Source organism: Osmia bicornis, chromosome 16, assembly GCF_907164935.1.
Source record: "Osmia bicornis bicornis chromosome 16, iOsmBic2.1, whole genome shotgun sequence".
NCBI classification, from domain to species: domain Eukaryota; kingdom Metazoa; phylum Arthropoda; class Insecta; order Hymenoptera; family Megachilidae; genus Osmia; species Osmia bicornis.
Genome location: NC_060231.1, coordinates 6,852,809 through 6,866,800, shown reverse-complemented (window position 1 = coordinate 6,866,800; position 13,992 = coordinate 6,852,809). Strand labels below are relative to the sequence as shown.

At 39.5% G+C, this 13,992-nt stretch overlaps 1 protein-coding gene across 3 annotated transcripts in view; it reads left to right on the top strand.

Annotated features, from left to right (window-relative positions):
- Positions 1–13,992, top strand: part of LOC114872223 (serine-rich adhesin for platelets) — a 59,043-nt gene that overhangs the window by 26,775 nt on the left and 18,276 nt on the right. The window lies entirely within an intron of this gene.

Genomic DNA, 13,992 nt, shown 5'->3' with positions numbered 1-13,992 from the left:
CAAATGACATTTTAATTGGTAGTTACGTTTTTCTAAATCATCCTTTCTAAGTGCTCTGCAATAATAATCTCAAAACTCTTTTAAGATTCCCCAAGGATAGAGAGAGCCCCAATTTTAATTCAATCTTGTATTAAATCTCCTTTAATAATTATTTTTCCAATATATTTTTTTTTTTTTTTTTTAATTATACATTCAATTTTAGGATAAGTTTTGTGAATTTGGGCCACGATTGACCCAAGCTTTAAAACAATTTAATAAACCTAAAGGGTGCAAATAATTAATTTTGATTCTTTTAAAAATCCACACCATACTGACTGTTTAAATAAAAAATTTGAAACATAACAAAATAAATATACAAATACTCCATGAAAACTTTGATTGTCCCCCAACAGCCATGTCCCAATTAAACATTCGAGGCCCCTGAAACGATAGCCATTCAGAAAATGAAAATTAATGGCGCATGTGGGCAGGAAATCCTTGGTCCGTGTTACGTCGATTCAACTAAATACCTCCAATTCGCGCCAGCATTGCCTAATAACGGCAGGGTGATCGTAAATTTCTTTCATGGACCTCGGTGCCAGTGCACCAGCGTTCACTGTGCTCTCATGGACGAGATCTTCGCAGGCCACCAACGTAGCAACAAGAAAACGGCCGCGGACGTCGGGCAAGAACGACGAGGAAGGAATTGCAAATTACGCGAATCGCCAACGAATCGTGATCTGCCGTGTGCCGACTCGTGAAGACACTTTAACACGTCCACTGATCATGAAGGAATTCCTGTTTTCATTCGGCGAACTTGATCTTTGCTTATCTATAATTAAATCAGTGAGTTGGAGAACGGTACAGAGCCAAAATTAGTCAGTTTTAAATAATTATTAAATTTTATGAATAATATTAATTAAATGATTAAAGATACAACTGATATTAGGTATTTGAGAAAATTTATTATTAGTATGTCTTCCTCATTTAGGATGAAGAACCTTACGCGTACCCAAAAGTGCAGTTGACTTCTGAAACCTAATCTACCTCATCGTCACACGACCGCCAGAACCATTAATCCTAGGATGAAAAGTTCTTAAGTCAGTTAATGAAGAAAGTGTTAGGTGTAATATATATTTTCGTTTCCGTATTATAGTGTGCGAGACACTATTTCGAGTTTCCTAGCGACTGCGCCCGCCCATATCACCCCTGTAGTTATATTTAACGCGGCCACTAAACACTCAAGTCCAAGGGTCTTTGCGGTATACTGGACGAGTGGTGCTGGCAAATGTCTGGAGCTTTGTCTTCGGATGCATCGGCTGTCTAAATGCGGTCGAATGCTTTGCTCTTGCTTGACGATGTCAAGGGCTGCTTAATATAGGTAGAACTCGAGTTCCATGTTGGCGAATGAAACGCTGTCTGAACTCTCAGGTATTCAACAGATTATGCAGACTATGAATCAACGACGGGAACGTTTTATCATTCCATTTGCGAAGTTATTATTAAACTTTCTGCATACAGAGTCTGTCCATTGCAGAGGTGTTCAGTTTATGGTAGAACTCCATAAGATGGTGGTAACTTTGGTTAGAGGAACCTCAAATTTTAATGAATATTTTAATAACATTTGAAGAACTATCAAGAATACTTTCAAGTACGTAGCCATTTTGCTTGCTCAATGCCAAACACTTGAAATGTATTATGGGTGAAAGGTAAATAGGACGAGGAGGTTCGGTTCACTCGTGTCCTCAGCCTCCAACTTTCAACTCGTTCAATTCATCCAGAATTTTTTACATGGATGTTTTAACAAATTTTACGTGTTCATTTATAAGGAATAATTTATGAACTTAACTGACATGTAACAACTAAATACTAGGATTTCCATCTTCATTCCAGTCAATTGAATCGGATAGAGGTATCCCTTTAATGGAACAGCATTCTCGTTTAACAAACAAGACACGTAGAATTACGTGTTTTGCGGTAGGCCAACATTATTCCATGGAACGGTAGATTTACGTATTCCATTGCGCTTACATCGTCGGCCAACAGCGATAAATTCCATGTCGCGAAACGGATTTATACTTCCGCCGTTGATGCTCGAAAAATTGCGACCGCATTTGTAAAATTGAATGAAATATCGCATTATCGGTTGCTGGCAGTATTAAATATTGCCTCGGGATAAAAAAGATAATATGGCACCATTTCTCATGCTTAAACTATACGAAATTTGGATACACAATAAGTTTTCTAAGGTATCATTGACCCTGGTTTCGAAGTACCACTTATCTATGTCATCAATGAAACAACTTCGACAAACTTTCTTATCCAAGTTTACTTTTACAACAGTTGATTAGACCAGTGCAATCAATCGATAACGTTTAAGGTGCGGTATCAATGATAACCAAGACGTTTCTTTGCTTTAGTCTCGTTTCACTCTGGCATATTTTCCAAAAATAGGATGTTGATATTTGAAACAACTAGTTTATAGTAATTCAAGCTGTTATAAATAAATATACTAGAATGTTATACTAGGCCCCTTTTGGGTTCTCCTAAGACCAAAGGAGCCAACATTGTCCTGGGGTGTAGATTGGACACTGCATAGAGTACACCCTAAGGCAATGTAGGCTTCCTGTACCAAAGAATAATGAGGTAGTAGGCCCCCACCATTGGGTTTTAATTTTAGGATAATAATCTCCATAATTTACCTCGAAATGAAAAATTTTAGTTTTGAAAAAATGCATCACTGCAGGGATGTGCTTGAAGAGTACGGTACTTTGGTATATACCAAGGAATTCTGGGTAATTGTTTGAGGTGGTTGGAGAAAACGGCTTCGTATTACCCAATCTCGAGCCCCGAGACGGTGACCGCTACTTCAGGCCGGTTTTCAAGAGGTGACGATAATACGATAAGATCTAGCCAGGCGTGAAGCAACCACAAGGCATAATATCATTCATAGGTTACCACGGTTTTACGTACAGGTACACGTGGACGTGATTCGTGTATACACATACGTATGGAGAGATCAAGTACGTGGGCAGATGGAGCCTGAGGCCTGTTTGCCCACACATAGGAATTCTTCCTTTCGGCTGTGTGCACACTCGATGGAAACGATACAATAGCGACCTCTTAATCCCTTGCGTCAGCAATTAACCCTTTTGTATCTCGAAAATCGTGATGTACCTGATGCAACATCTGCTTAAGAATTGCACCTTACTTATATATTTGACTTTAAGTGCATATGAAAGGGTTTGAAACTTTGTTTCAAATCATATTTTTCAGTTGACCGTGATTGGACAGTTTCGACAAATTCACAATAAATTCGATTTCCTGGGATTAAAGCCAGTTATATGAATGGACACGGTCAGAACGTTCATTTACATAACAACGGGCTAAATCCACGTAATTTACATTTCCTTTCCATTCCTCTATATCCTCTCCTCTCTGTCGCGTACTAGGGAGCTGACGAAAAATCAATATGCTGAAGCAGTGTCGAAATTGAAAAATAATTAAATGGAATTAGCGTCACGTTATTTGCAATACGATGAAATTTATAATATTCGACTGGATATTATTAATCCGTTAATCAAATCCATTTTTCTGAATATGAAATTACTATTGTTCTTCATTTTCCAAAATTCATTAAAATTCATTTTGTTGAAATGAAGAGCATCGTATTAAAAGGATCATTACTCTTACGTCAAATGTGAAAGTAAACAATTGCATGTAACAGTTTAAAAGAGAAAGTCGATGATTTGAATGATTATTTCGCTGTTACAAGAGTTCTCAGGTTACATAGGAAACTATATAACGTAGGTAAAGAAAATATCTGGTGTCGAAGGGAGTGAGTTTCTCTGGAAGAAAGGGCTTCTTTGTAGAAGCAAAAAACAATAACCCCTTCAACACGTGTAAAAGCAATATATTTTACTATAAAACAGAATCCAATTTAGAAAATTAAAACTAGAGCAATCCATTGCAATTACTTTTCTCTAATTCTATTTGCAATTTAAGTTGATATTTAAGTTATGAATAATTTGCAATTTTTATGTAATCCTCTTTTGAAGCAACCTGTCCGAGCACGAATTATCTCCTCGACTATACCTCCACAAATCAGTGTCCTTGTGCTGATTTTTGCTCGTAGAATCGATTATCAAGTGTACGTACGTAACATGGTGGAGGTATTTGTATTTGAAATTACCACGTCTGGGTGTTTAACATCAAGTTTCACGTCACTTTCGTGCTACGAACTCTGACCTCGGCACGGTTGTCCCCAATTCCAAGACTTAACCTCTCAACGAGACCTCGCGAGCTGCCTAACTTAATCGCTTAATTAATTCCGCCGTCCGGTCGTTCGCATCGCTTTCACCCAATTAACCGTCGGTCTGCTTGTATCGCGAATTTAAGATAAAACGTTTCAACTTGAATTGTACCTGTAGTGGGTCGTCTTTGTTACTTGGTGAAGTAAAATGGTGGAGGACAGTGGTATAGATTACTCAATCTGAAACTTTATTTCTTCGGGGTTACAGGCGAAGACATGTCGAGGTTGAAAAGAAAAATTATGATACCTTCGCTATTTTTTGGGGACCTTGACCTACAGGATGTTCCAGTAATCATGGTCCTTATTTTTTCTAAAGGAAATAGATGAAAAAGGCGAAAACTAAGCTTCCTTCGCAAAAATTTTATTTTATTTTTCATTCATTTTTATAAGTAGAATTATCACCTCCCTGAGTGTATCATTAGTTCTTCCATATCCTCTACATGTACCAAATTAGCACAGTGGGGAGTAATCTTTTAACGTCAATATAACCTATAAACCTATTCGCAATGTCTGTCTACATAAACCTGTATAAACAGGCAATCTCGACGGTTTTATTCGAAAGGAATAGGACGATTAGCAAATTCCAGGCAATTTGCTTATCCAGTAATTTCCTTGCTATCTCGAAATCTCACGTAAGCAGGAAACGAAATCCAGAACAGAGTTGTATATTGCCGAAGAGGCTTGGACAGAGAGATTGTTGAGGTAGAAGAGGAAAGAGAAAACGAGAGAAGGGTTTTGGCCGGTTGTCTCAAGGTTTACTCAGGCTTATTCAAGCAAAGTCTCGGTTTCCTTCTCTCGTATCGCTTACGGTCCCTGTGAAGCCTTGCTGTCTCCTCGTATCTTCAACAGAAATAACAGGTTTCCTCGGCGCACACTGATTGCGTTGACAATTCGCATTAACCCTTTATATTTCTATTTGGTGTAACTAAATACTAGCAACAGCATTCTCTTGCTGGAAGGCTTGGATGTCAAGCAAGGTGGATTATTGAATTTATAGTCATTTGCAAATTATGCTTCCATTAATGAAAGGAAAGACTTAACTACTATAGTTACTGAAACCTTCAAATTTCCATTACACTGGAAATGTTATTGTGATTTGGTCACAATTGACACAGTTTTACTATTCCAAATGAAAATCCAAACCTACTTAAAGGCACACAGGTTTAACAATACGCGTGGAAACACGGAGGGATCTCTGTCAAGTTGTTTGAATATCCTGTTAGAGGCAATTGCTCCTAATCTCATTTGAGTTTAACAAATAAGTGTCCTCGGCTTTTATCCCTTTGTCTGTCGAGCAGACAAGTGGCATTCACGGCGTCAGAACTTTATTCGGCATGATCGATCGACGGATCAACCAATGAAACGGTTACTGTTGGATGTCACACAGAATGACTCGGTGAATGGTTGCTTTGATCGGATGAAGGATGGCAAGAAGCTGCCTCGGAACGATCTGAGGAATTTTTTCCCTTTGATGCTGATTATGGTACTTGACACTCGCGGAAATGTTATGAAGGATGGATGTATAATATCTTCCATTCCGATGAATCATGATTAATGTTCATTAACTTTCAATGTTTGGAATGAATATTTTTCAAATACTGGGGTTGATCACTAAATTATTGTGATTAATGGAATGATTTCCAATGCAACTGCACTCTCTGCAACGGCTGAGTGATGCAGAAGTCTTCTGAGGGTCTTTGTTACCCTATTATAATATAGCTCCTAGCAAGAGATAAATATTATAGAAAATGATAGGCTAGGTTTATTGATGAGAAAATGGTTAACTGTAAATGAGTACTATTTTGCAATATTTTTATAAAAATGTTCTGTTTTCTAAAATTCATCGTTTTGAAGATAGCAACCTGATATTTACTATCTCCGCCTAAAACCATGTATGGAGAGGTTGAAAGTATTGAGATCTGGCTACGCACGAAGGCTAATTTAAATATTAAAGGAACACGCAACGAGCTGTCCTTGTCAGTATCAAAGCGTGACAAGGAAATTGCTGCGGTCTCGCGTGCCGCAAAGTGTTGCCTCGCATCGTTGATTCATGGTTCATGCGAAAACGTGTAAATCGTACCGGTGGAATTCGCACGGTCTGCGCGTGCCGTATCTTTTGTTTGATTCAGCCGGACCATCGATTGATTGGTAACCGATAAAATCGTGACTAGAAACTGTTTGCTAGCTTTATGGTGCCGACTGACCTTTCGTGATAAGACTACATTCGTTCCCTTTCAGGGCAATCATTTGTTGAGTGTATTTTCAGGTTCTTCGAGATTAGGATGAAGAGTGAAAAAAATGAAAAATTTCGGAATATACTTTATTATACTTGATCATGAGAGTGAACAACGAATGATTGTAATCAAAAATCATCGTACGAGTATCTTGGGTTAGCATCCCATTACTCAACCATATGGTTTTTTCTTGAATGAGGAAATGATATCCGTGGAAAAAGATACTTGGCGGTTTAACAAGTCGCTTGTAAATTATGAATTATTCAATGATTCATGACCCAAGATGGAAGAGCCGGTTACTGATAGGTTCACTTGGACGTGTTCTTTGCGTTGGTCCTCATCGTGAGAACGAAGGGAGCACTTCCATGTATACGGATTGCGTACATGCAATTTTAATGGCGAAGGTGGGTCAATTGCGACACAGGCTTACAAAATTATGCGACAGTATATACCTAATTTTCATCTTCCCTGGGGTCCACAGTCGCTAGGTCACTCGGCTGAAAATGATGGTGTGGGTGAGAGCGCCCCATGTATCTCCCTTCATATTTCTCTCTTTGCTCTCTCTCCTGGCTAGTTTTTCTTCTTTTTTTCCACCCTTTCTTTCTGCTTTTTTTTTTTTTTTTTTTAGCCAGCGAACCCGGGTCGGCCACACCTACGCTGGAATTTCAACCCTTCCTATGGTTGCTTGGCCACAGTTTTCTTGGGGCTGTCTTCTCTCGTAGAAGCCCACCTTTGGAACCCCAAAATTTGCCAACAGCTACCGTGTATACATCAGGAATCCGCTTTGGGATCTAATTCGTCCTTCTGATAGCTTTCACACGAGCGATAACCCGTACGCCGACAGGATGTAAGATTTATTCCTTAACCTCCAACATGAGGTAGCATCCGTTGACCTGATTTCTACTTATCCGGAGATTCTGAAGATAAGAGTTTTCTCACTGTGTATCTCGAATGGTCGAACGCAATGGTTACAAACTCGTGGTTCCGGATGGTCATTCGTGGATGCAACGAACTCCTAGCTAGTCGGTTCGGACGAAAGCTGGCTTAAGCCGTCAAAGAGACATTTTCCTCGAACTGCTCGTTAATCGTGATGGTCTTAAGGTCCGAGAGAGACAGAGACAGAGAGAAACACTGTCGAGTGCAATCTCTCGTACCGAATACACGATGCTATATGCACTATACTCGGTTGCACCGAGGGTCAGTGTACTGTGTGGGCTGGAACTAAAAGTCACGACACACGTATACACTGGCATAATACGTCGAAGATTGTATTTCATCGGAAAAAGGAGAGTTAAGAAGAACGACGGTATATGCAACTAACGTTCTCCCTAGTGGAATGTCGTCTGCGGTGTTCCTTTCTCACTCTAACCGCACCAAGGAGCATATAGATACCGTAATTTTCTTGGATATAGTTGAGACAACACTCGAATTTCAATACATCACCCGTTAGTCTTGTTGCAATACCAGTAACTGCGATATTGTTGGGTACAAATGGTGTGCAGAGAGGTTCGGTTATGTTTAGATGGGTTAACACTTCGGGCGCCATAATGGAAATAGCCATTTCTAGTAAGATAGGTGACAAAATGGCTAATTACACAAAATGGCGGTAATTAGTAACAATTAATTGGATCTACAGAAGATGAAATATGTCTCTGATATATTTTTACACCATGAATGGTATTAATCTTTCTCACTGTTAAGTGATTTTTTGTGAAGTGCATCATTCTGTTATCAATAGAATATTTCAAAGCTAAGGGAACCCTTTCAATCGTTTCGTGGCTGTGCAAGGTCATTTCGAGATTGTGGGTGGTCGACGAGTGTTTAATATGCTAAGGAAATTAATCTTCTACGAAACGCGACGAAATGACGTGTTATACGCACGCAGTCGAGAGATTGGATTCAGATTTGATTTATGATTAATTTTTGCACGCTAGAATTGATCGACGTTCCTGTTGAAATACTATGTTGCGGATGCGAAACGAGTTCGGTAAAGTAGAATGAATCTTTGAATATACAGGGTGTTCCAAAAAAGATTCACAACCCAGAAACTATACGAAAAATAGCAAATTCCCTTCTTCTTTTTGAAAATTGAATAAAAATAATGTAAATTAATTGATTGGTTCCTCATTGCTACTAAGAAGTAGTCAATTTGACAATGACATCTTCAACAATGTACACGAAAAAGAAGGCCTCGTTAATACATGTCAAAAGGAGACTTTATGGCTTGTAAGAGTGTTATTTAGAATTCGAGCAGCTTCAACTTTACGACCATGTTGAAACGAGTTTATTGAGAGGTCGAAGAACATATATCTCTATTCCTACATCTTGTACGACTTCATGCCATCTTTCAATTCTATTCTGGAAAATTTAACAAACTTCATAGTTACAATGATAATAATAATTTTCATGAAAAATTAACAGTTCTGGAAAGAATGATTTTTCAGCTTCAAAGTAGTGTAATCTTTTAAAGGTCATAGTTTTGGTGGCCGTGCCTATGTCATAAATCTTGATTACACTCTATCTGGTTTTATTGCCAGCTAAAAGAGCCAAACCGTGTAACTATACGAAGCGAGGACGACGGAGACAATAAGGTTCTATCAGATCGTCTGGTTTCGCGGGTTGACATGACTGGAAATCCAAGATCGAACGATAACACAACAATGGAGCAGAGGGTTAAGAAAGGCACTGGTAAAAATACGGACACCAACTTTGTAAGGATCTTCCTCCCTTGCAGCTTATTATACCTACATGAAATTACTGACTGCTAATTAACGAGGTTACGGACGAACCGTGATAGCCAATTTAATGACCATTTTAACATTCTTCCTTGGTGGTATTTGCTCTTTGGTACAATAAATCAACAATTGAATTCATTAACAATTTCTATACTCTGCTGTTTGTTGCAACTTAGAACGGCAGATCATGGAGAGAGTCTCGATTTTAATTCAATTGTGTATTTTCATAGTATATAAATCTTTTATCTGACAAATTCAACTAATTTGTCTAAATTCATTGGCAAAGGGTATTTTGTGAGCGAGCCAGACCTTCTTCTGAAACTGTATGTTATAGTTTTTGCCAGGATGATGTTCTGCCAAGTAATCCTGCTACCTGACGTTTTTGATGAACGTTGATCCTGATAGATAGGATGCTTTTTCCGAATGATAAAAAGATCCTTCAGCTTTGCTGGAATACTGTCTCCGCTACGGGCAAGCGAAATTTATGTTCTGGCAAAAAATGAATGATCACTGTGTCAGGGTTACGAGATGGACGCCCAGGGTCTTGGCAGCTTTCGCTTTGCATCAATCAACCCACACATTTTATGGACAAAAATAAAAATTTAAACAGGAATTAAAAATACCTAACAAATGTCTTATTTAAATTTATCATAGCTTTTATTCCGATTAATTTAAACAAATTAATTTACATTTATGATTACAAATATTCCAAAACAAAGGTGTCCATCATCAATGATCCCGACCAAAAAGTAAAATCAGCTTCAAAACACCCTTTGCCTTTTTTACTCTGAACAATTAATTTTTCTTGCTAACTCCACGATCCGAGAAACGATTAAGATTCCATCAGGGTGAATCCAGAGGAGGCAAGGTCACGAAACAGGTAGGGACGAGCGTTCGTTTGCCTAGAAGAGGGTCAGGTGAAGCCTCAGTGGGGTCCTGACAGGCTGTAGCCTAGGATCTGTGTTCTAGGACCAGGAACGTCCGTTGGTGAATGGCGGTGATGCTCGAATGCATGGTGGGGCCGGGGTGTTTTTCGTTCTGCTCGTTTTTCGTGGTCCTTGTCGGGTCTTGCAGGACCTGTACGAGGACTGGTCCGCGATCTACCGTAACCGCATTCCTTCTTACCTCGCCTTGCCCTTCGCGTATCCCTCCCATGCTTCGCTTTATCCTTCTCATCCCTCTTTCTTTCTTTTTCCACCAAACCGCTCTTCTTCGTCCCTTCGGGATGTTACCTCTTCTTCTCTTCCTCTCACACTTGGTACTCCCTCTTCTTCCTCTCCGTCTTCTTTTTTCAACGAACACCCCGGACAAAAGAGCCGAGTTCCGAAACGTACTCGTTAAGAAACTTCCCTCCGAGCCCACACAGACTTGTTTTACCCGCAATTACACGGAGTTCTGAACCTGCGTGGCCGCTGTTTACCTGGCCGCAAAACCTGGCCTGAAATGTCCATCAAGACGTACGCGTGCCCATGCGATCGGTCAGTGTTCCGCAGCTTGGAAACAGCCCGAAGCCTGCTGCGGGCTCATGTCTTTAGAATTTCATATTGGGGATGCTGTGCAATTTGGCAGGGTTATATTTTAAATAAATTGATAAAATAGCATGCTAATGACTTCGGGTCATTTAATAAATCATAAGAAAATATTATTATGAACCAAATTTTCGTAACCTATTCGTGGCATTCGAATATATGAAACCCTTAATTTTCTAACCTCTAAAAAAATTTTAAGTATAATCCTTTAATTTCGAAAACAAACTATGTGAATTGACTTATCGTTTACAGAATTTTGTTAAGTCAGCGACTTCAACAACCGAAGAGTTAATTAAAGTTGCTCAATCCAAGAAAGCAATTTTCATGGTTCGTTGAACAACTGAACTATTATGCAATTTCATTAGCGATTAATTTAACAGGCAATTAACTGATCGTTAATTTGAGAGGTAAGGCTGTAAGAAACAGTCGTTAAGCGCGTAATCATTATTTGTAGAGGATAATTTTCGCTCTTCGTGTATCATAAGCGATATCGCTAATTGCAGGTGTTCGATGCCGCCGACTCTGTGATTAACCGAATCGTTTAGACACCACCGGTGGAATGTATGCAAATGCTGGATCCTTTGGCTCATCTGCTCGCTGGCGGAAGCTTACGCGGATGAAACATCGGATGATTTTAACGAGAATGTATTGAAAATCCTTAAACTGTCGCTTTGAAGAGTGTAACAACCAGTGAAGGGATTTATGACTGTAAATAACAGGTGGCAGCTGCGCCCTTTAATCCTAAATCGTGTTCCATTCATCGTCGTTAACCATAAACATTGCCTTCATGAAACGACAAAGGCACGAGAACCTAGCTTTTAAGGCTTGTTTACGTTGCTGGAATAAGTATAGTAGGAAGTTTACTGTACGCCTGTAAACGATTGCATAAGTGGTTGGTATAGCGGTGAAGCTGGCAAAAATAGGGTTGTAGGGTGCTCAGTCAAATTAGGTTAGGTTACTCAAAGCATAGGAAATCTGACTTCATTTGATGACATAAATGCTGTTTAGGACATCCCGCTTGGTTTTCGAAATATTTCACCAAATGACGATAAGTCATTGATCTGGTAAATTTCTGCAATCTGAAAGCCTCCAAGCAACCGTGAATTACGCGATTTCTGATATCTTGATTCGAACGGTTCAAGCAAAGCGGTCCTTCAGGCCACTTTGCATAGCCGAGACTCATCGGCTGCGGCAGACCTCCCACAAGCCGACCGGCTCTTCACCATTGGAAATCTACCTTCCACTTCTCTTTCATCTTTTGCGTTTATTTTCTCGTTCGTTCATCGGTACGTCGCTTTTCCTTCAACGCATTCGGCAGATCCTGTCCTTGAAATCCGGGACAAAGGGCAAACTGTGATATAAAATGTAGACATTGTCCTATTTCAAATTAATGTGCTATACAATTCGAAAATGTATTGTAAAAGTAAAGAATCAATTGTTGCTATGGAAAGAAAATCACGCGCCATTTTCTACGGGTACAACGCCCCTACCAATGTAAACTAGTCTTTATAGCCGTCGGTGTAGCGCCGGTATATGGAATGCAATTGCGACAAACGCTAAGCTTCAAGTCTATTATCCAGTTGTATGTTGAAACTACAGCTACCAGCACGTGCTCCTATCACCGACAGCTATATCAACCAGTATTTCCAGTCATATTTCTATTCTCATGACCGAGCAACCTGTGCAGCCGACCTTGACTCGTAACTCGCTCTCTTCTGGCTGTCTGGAAAAAATTCAATCGTTCAGCCCTCTTTTGCTAACAACCGTGACGTGCTTAATGCCGTTCCACTCGCATTTATCGAGCCTAGTGTCTACTCTGCCGAAGAGTACAGTACTGAGCATTGTAGGCTTCTCTTGACCAGCGTCATTAAAACACGCGCCACTATCATCATCTTCCTCGAAGATGAAATCCTAGTAAAACTACGCCATAACTGGTAGATGCAATGCATATTGCCGCAATTCCTATCGCATACCGTTAAGAGAACTCCTAATTCATTGAAACATTTCAGGAGCCAGTTACCGTATGCAAATTCGCTGATAATGGTTAATGAAAACTCGTTCTCGTATTCCGATCGTTTCCCATAAAGATACGGCTCGCAACTCGGCTGATTGGCTTGCGCGATTGAAATTTAATGAATGTCAGAACTGATTGCGAACATGCGGCGAAATATACGTGTACAACCACTGTAAACGATGTAAGATCAAACGGCTGTCGAAGTAAATAAGCATCGACCACTGGCAGAAGCGATTTACATAGTTTTATTTTAAGTTGGGAACGACTTGTAAGATTCTCAGACTTACTATATCATCTGTTGATATAACAATTTATACTGCACATATTGATATTATTAAAATTTTAGGTTAGAAACATAACTTAACTAAATTTGTTATTAGAATTTTTAATTCTAAATTATAGAAACAATTTACCATGGGAAACTTTTATTAGAACCCACGCTATGGATAACGTCTGCCCAATTTCGCAAATATACGCAATCGAAATCCATGTTCCTGTAGGTCCGTCTGTGACCCGAGGGAGAGATTGAATGCCACGTTTCTATGAAAAGACAGCGTGACCCTATCGCGTGCCGGGACAATGTCGATTAACCCTTGATGTTATTGTGCAAGGGAAAACAAAAACAAGAACAAGAAGCACGCGATAATGGGCGCAATCCACGGTGACACGAAAGACCCATTCAGCATTGTTCAAACGCACGAATCCCTCCAACGTCGGCAATTAAACGAAACTAATCATGGCAGCGCGCTGTTTATGGGAGGGTATTGTTTTATAACAATAATCTGCCACGAGCTTGCCCGATGAATGAAAACTACAAAGGATGATTCATGATTTTCCTAAATTCGATGCCGAATGTCTGTCGGTCCAATAGTATTCACCTAATCAGTTCTGGAATAATGGGCAGCATGCCGATTACGGTACCCATTGTACAGATTGACTGGTTGCCATTATGTTGTTCCTATATTAATTATTTTAAATATTACCGTATCTGCACTGGCCATAATTTAATACAATCGTTTTACTTGTTCCATGATGAAGCCCAATATGGCGATCCTAACCTCAAAATAAAGAAATAGCTAACCTATAAATATTTCACACCATAAATTCTTCTCCGTGTTCAAACACGTAAAATTATTAGTAGACACAGGATTTTAACACATTGGAAAGTTCCACGATCACTAAGAGTTCA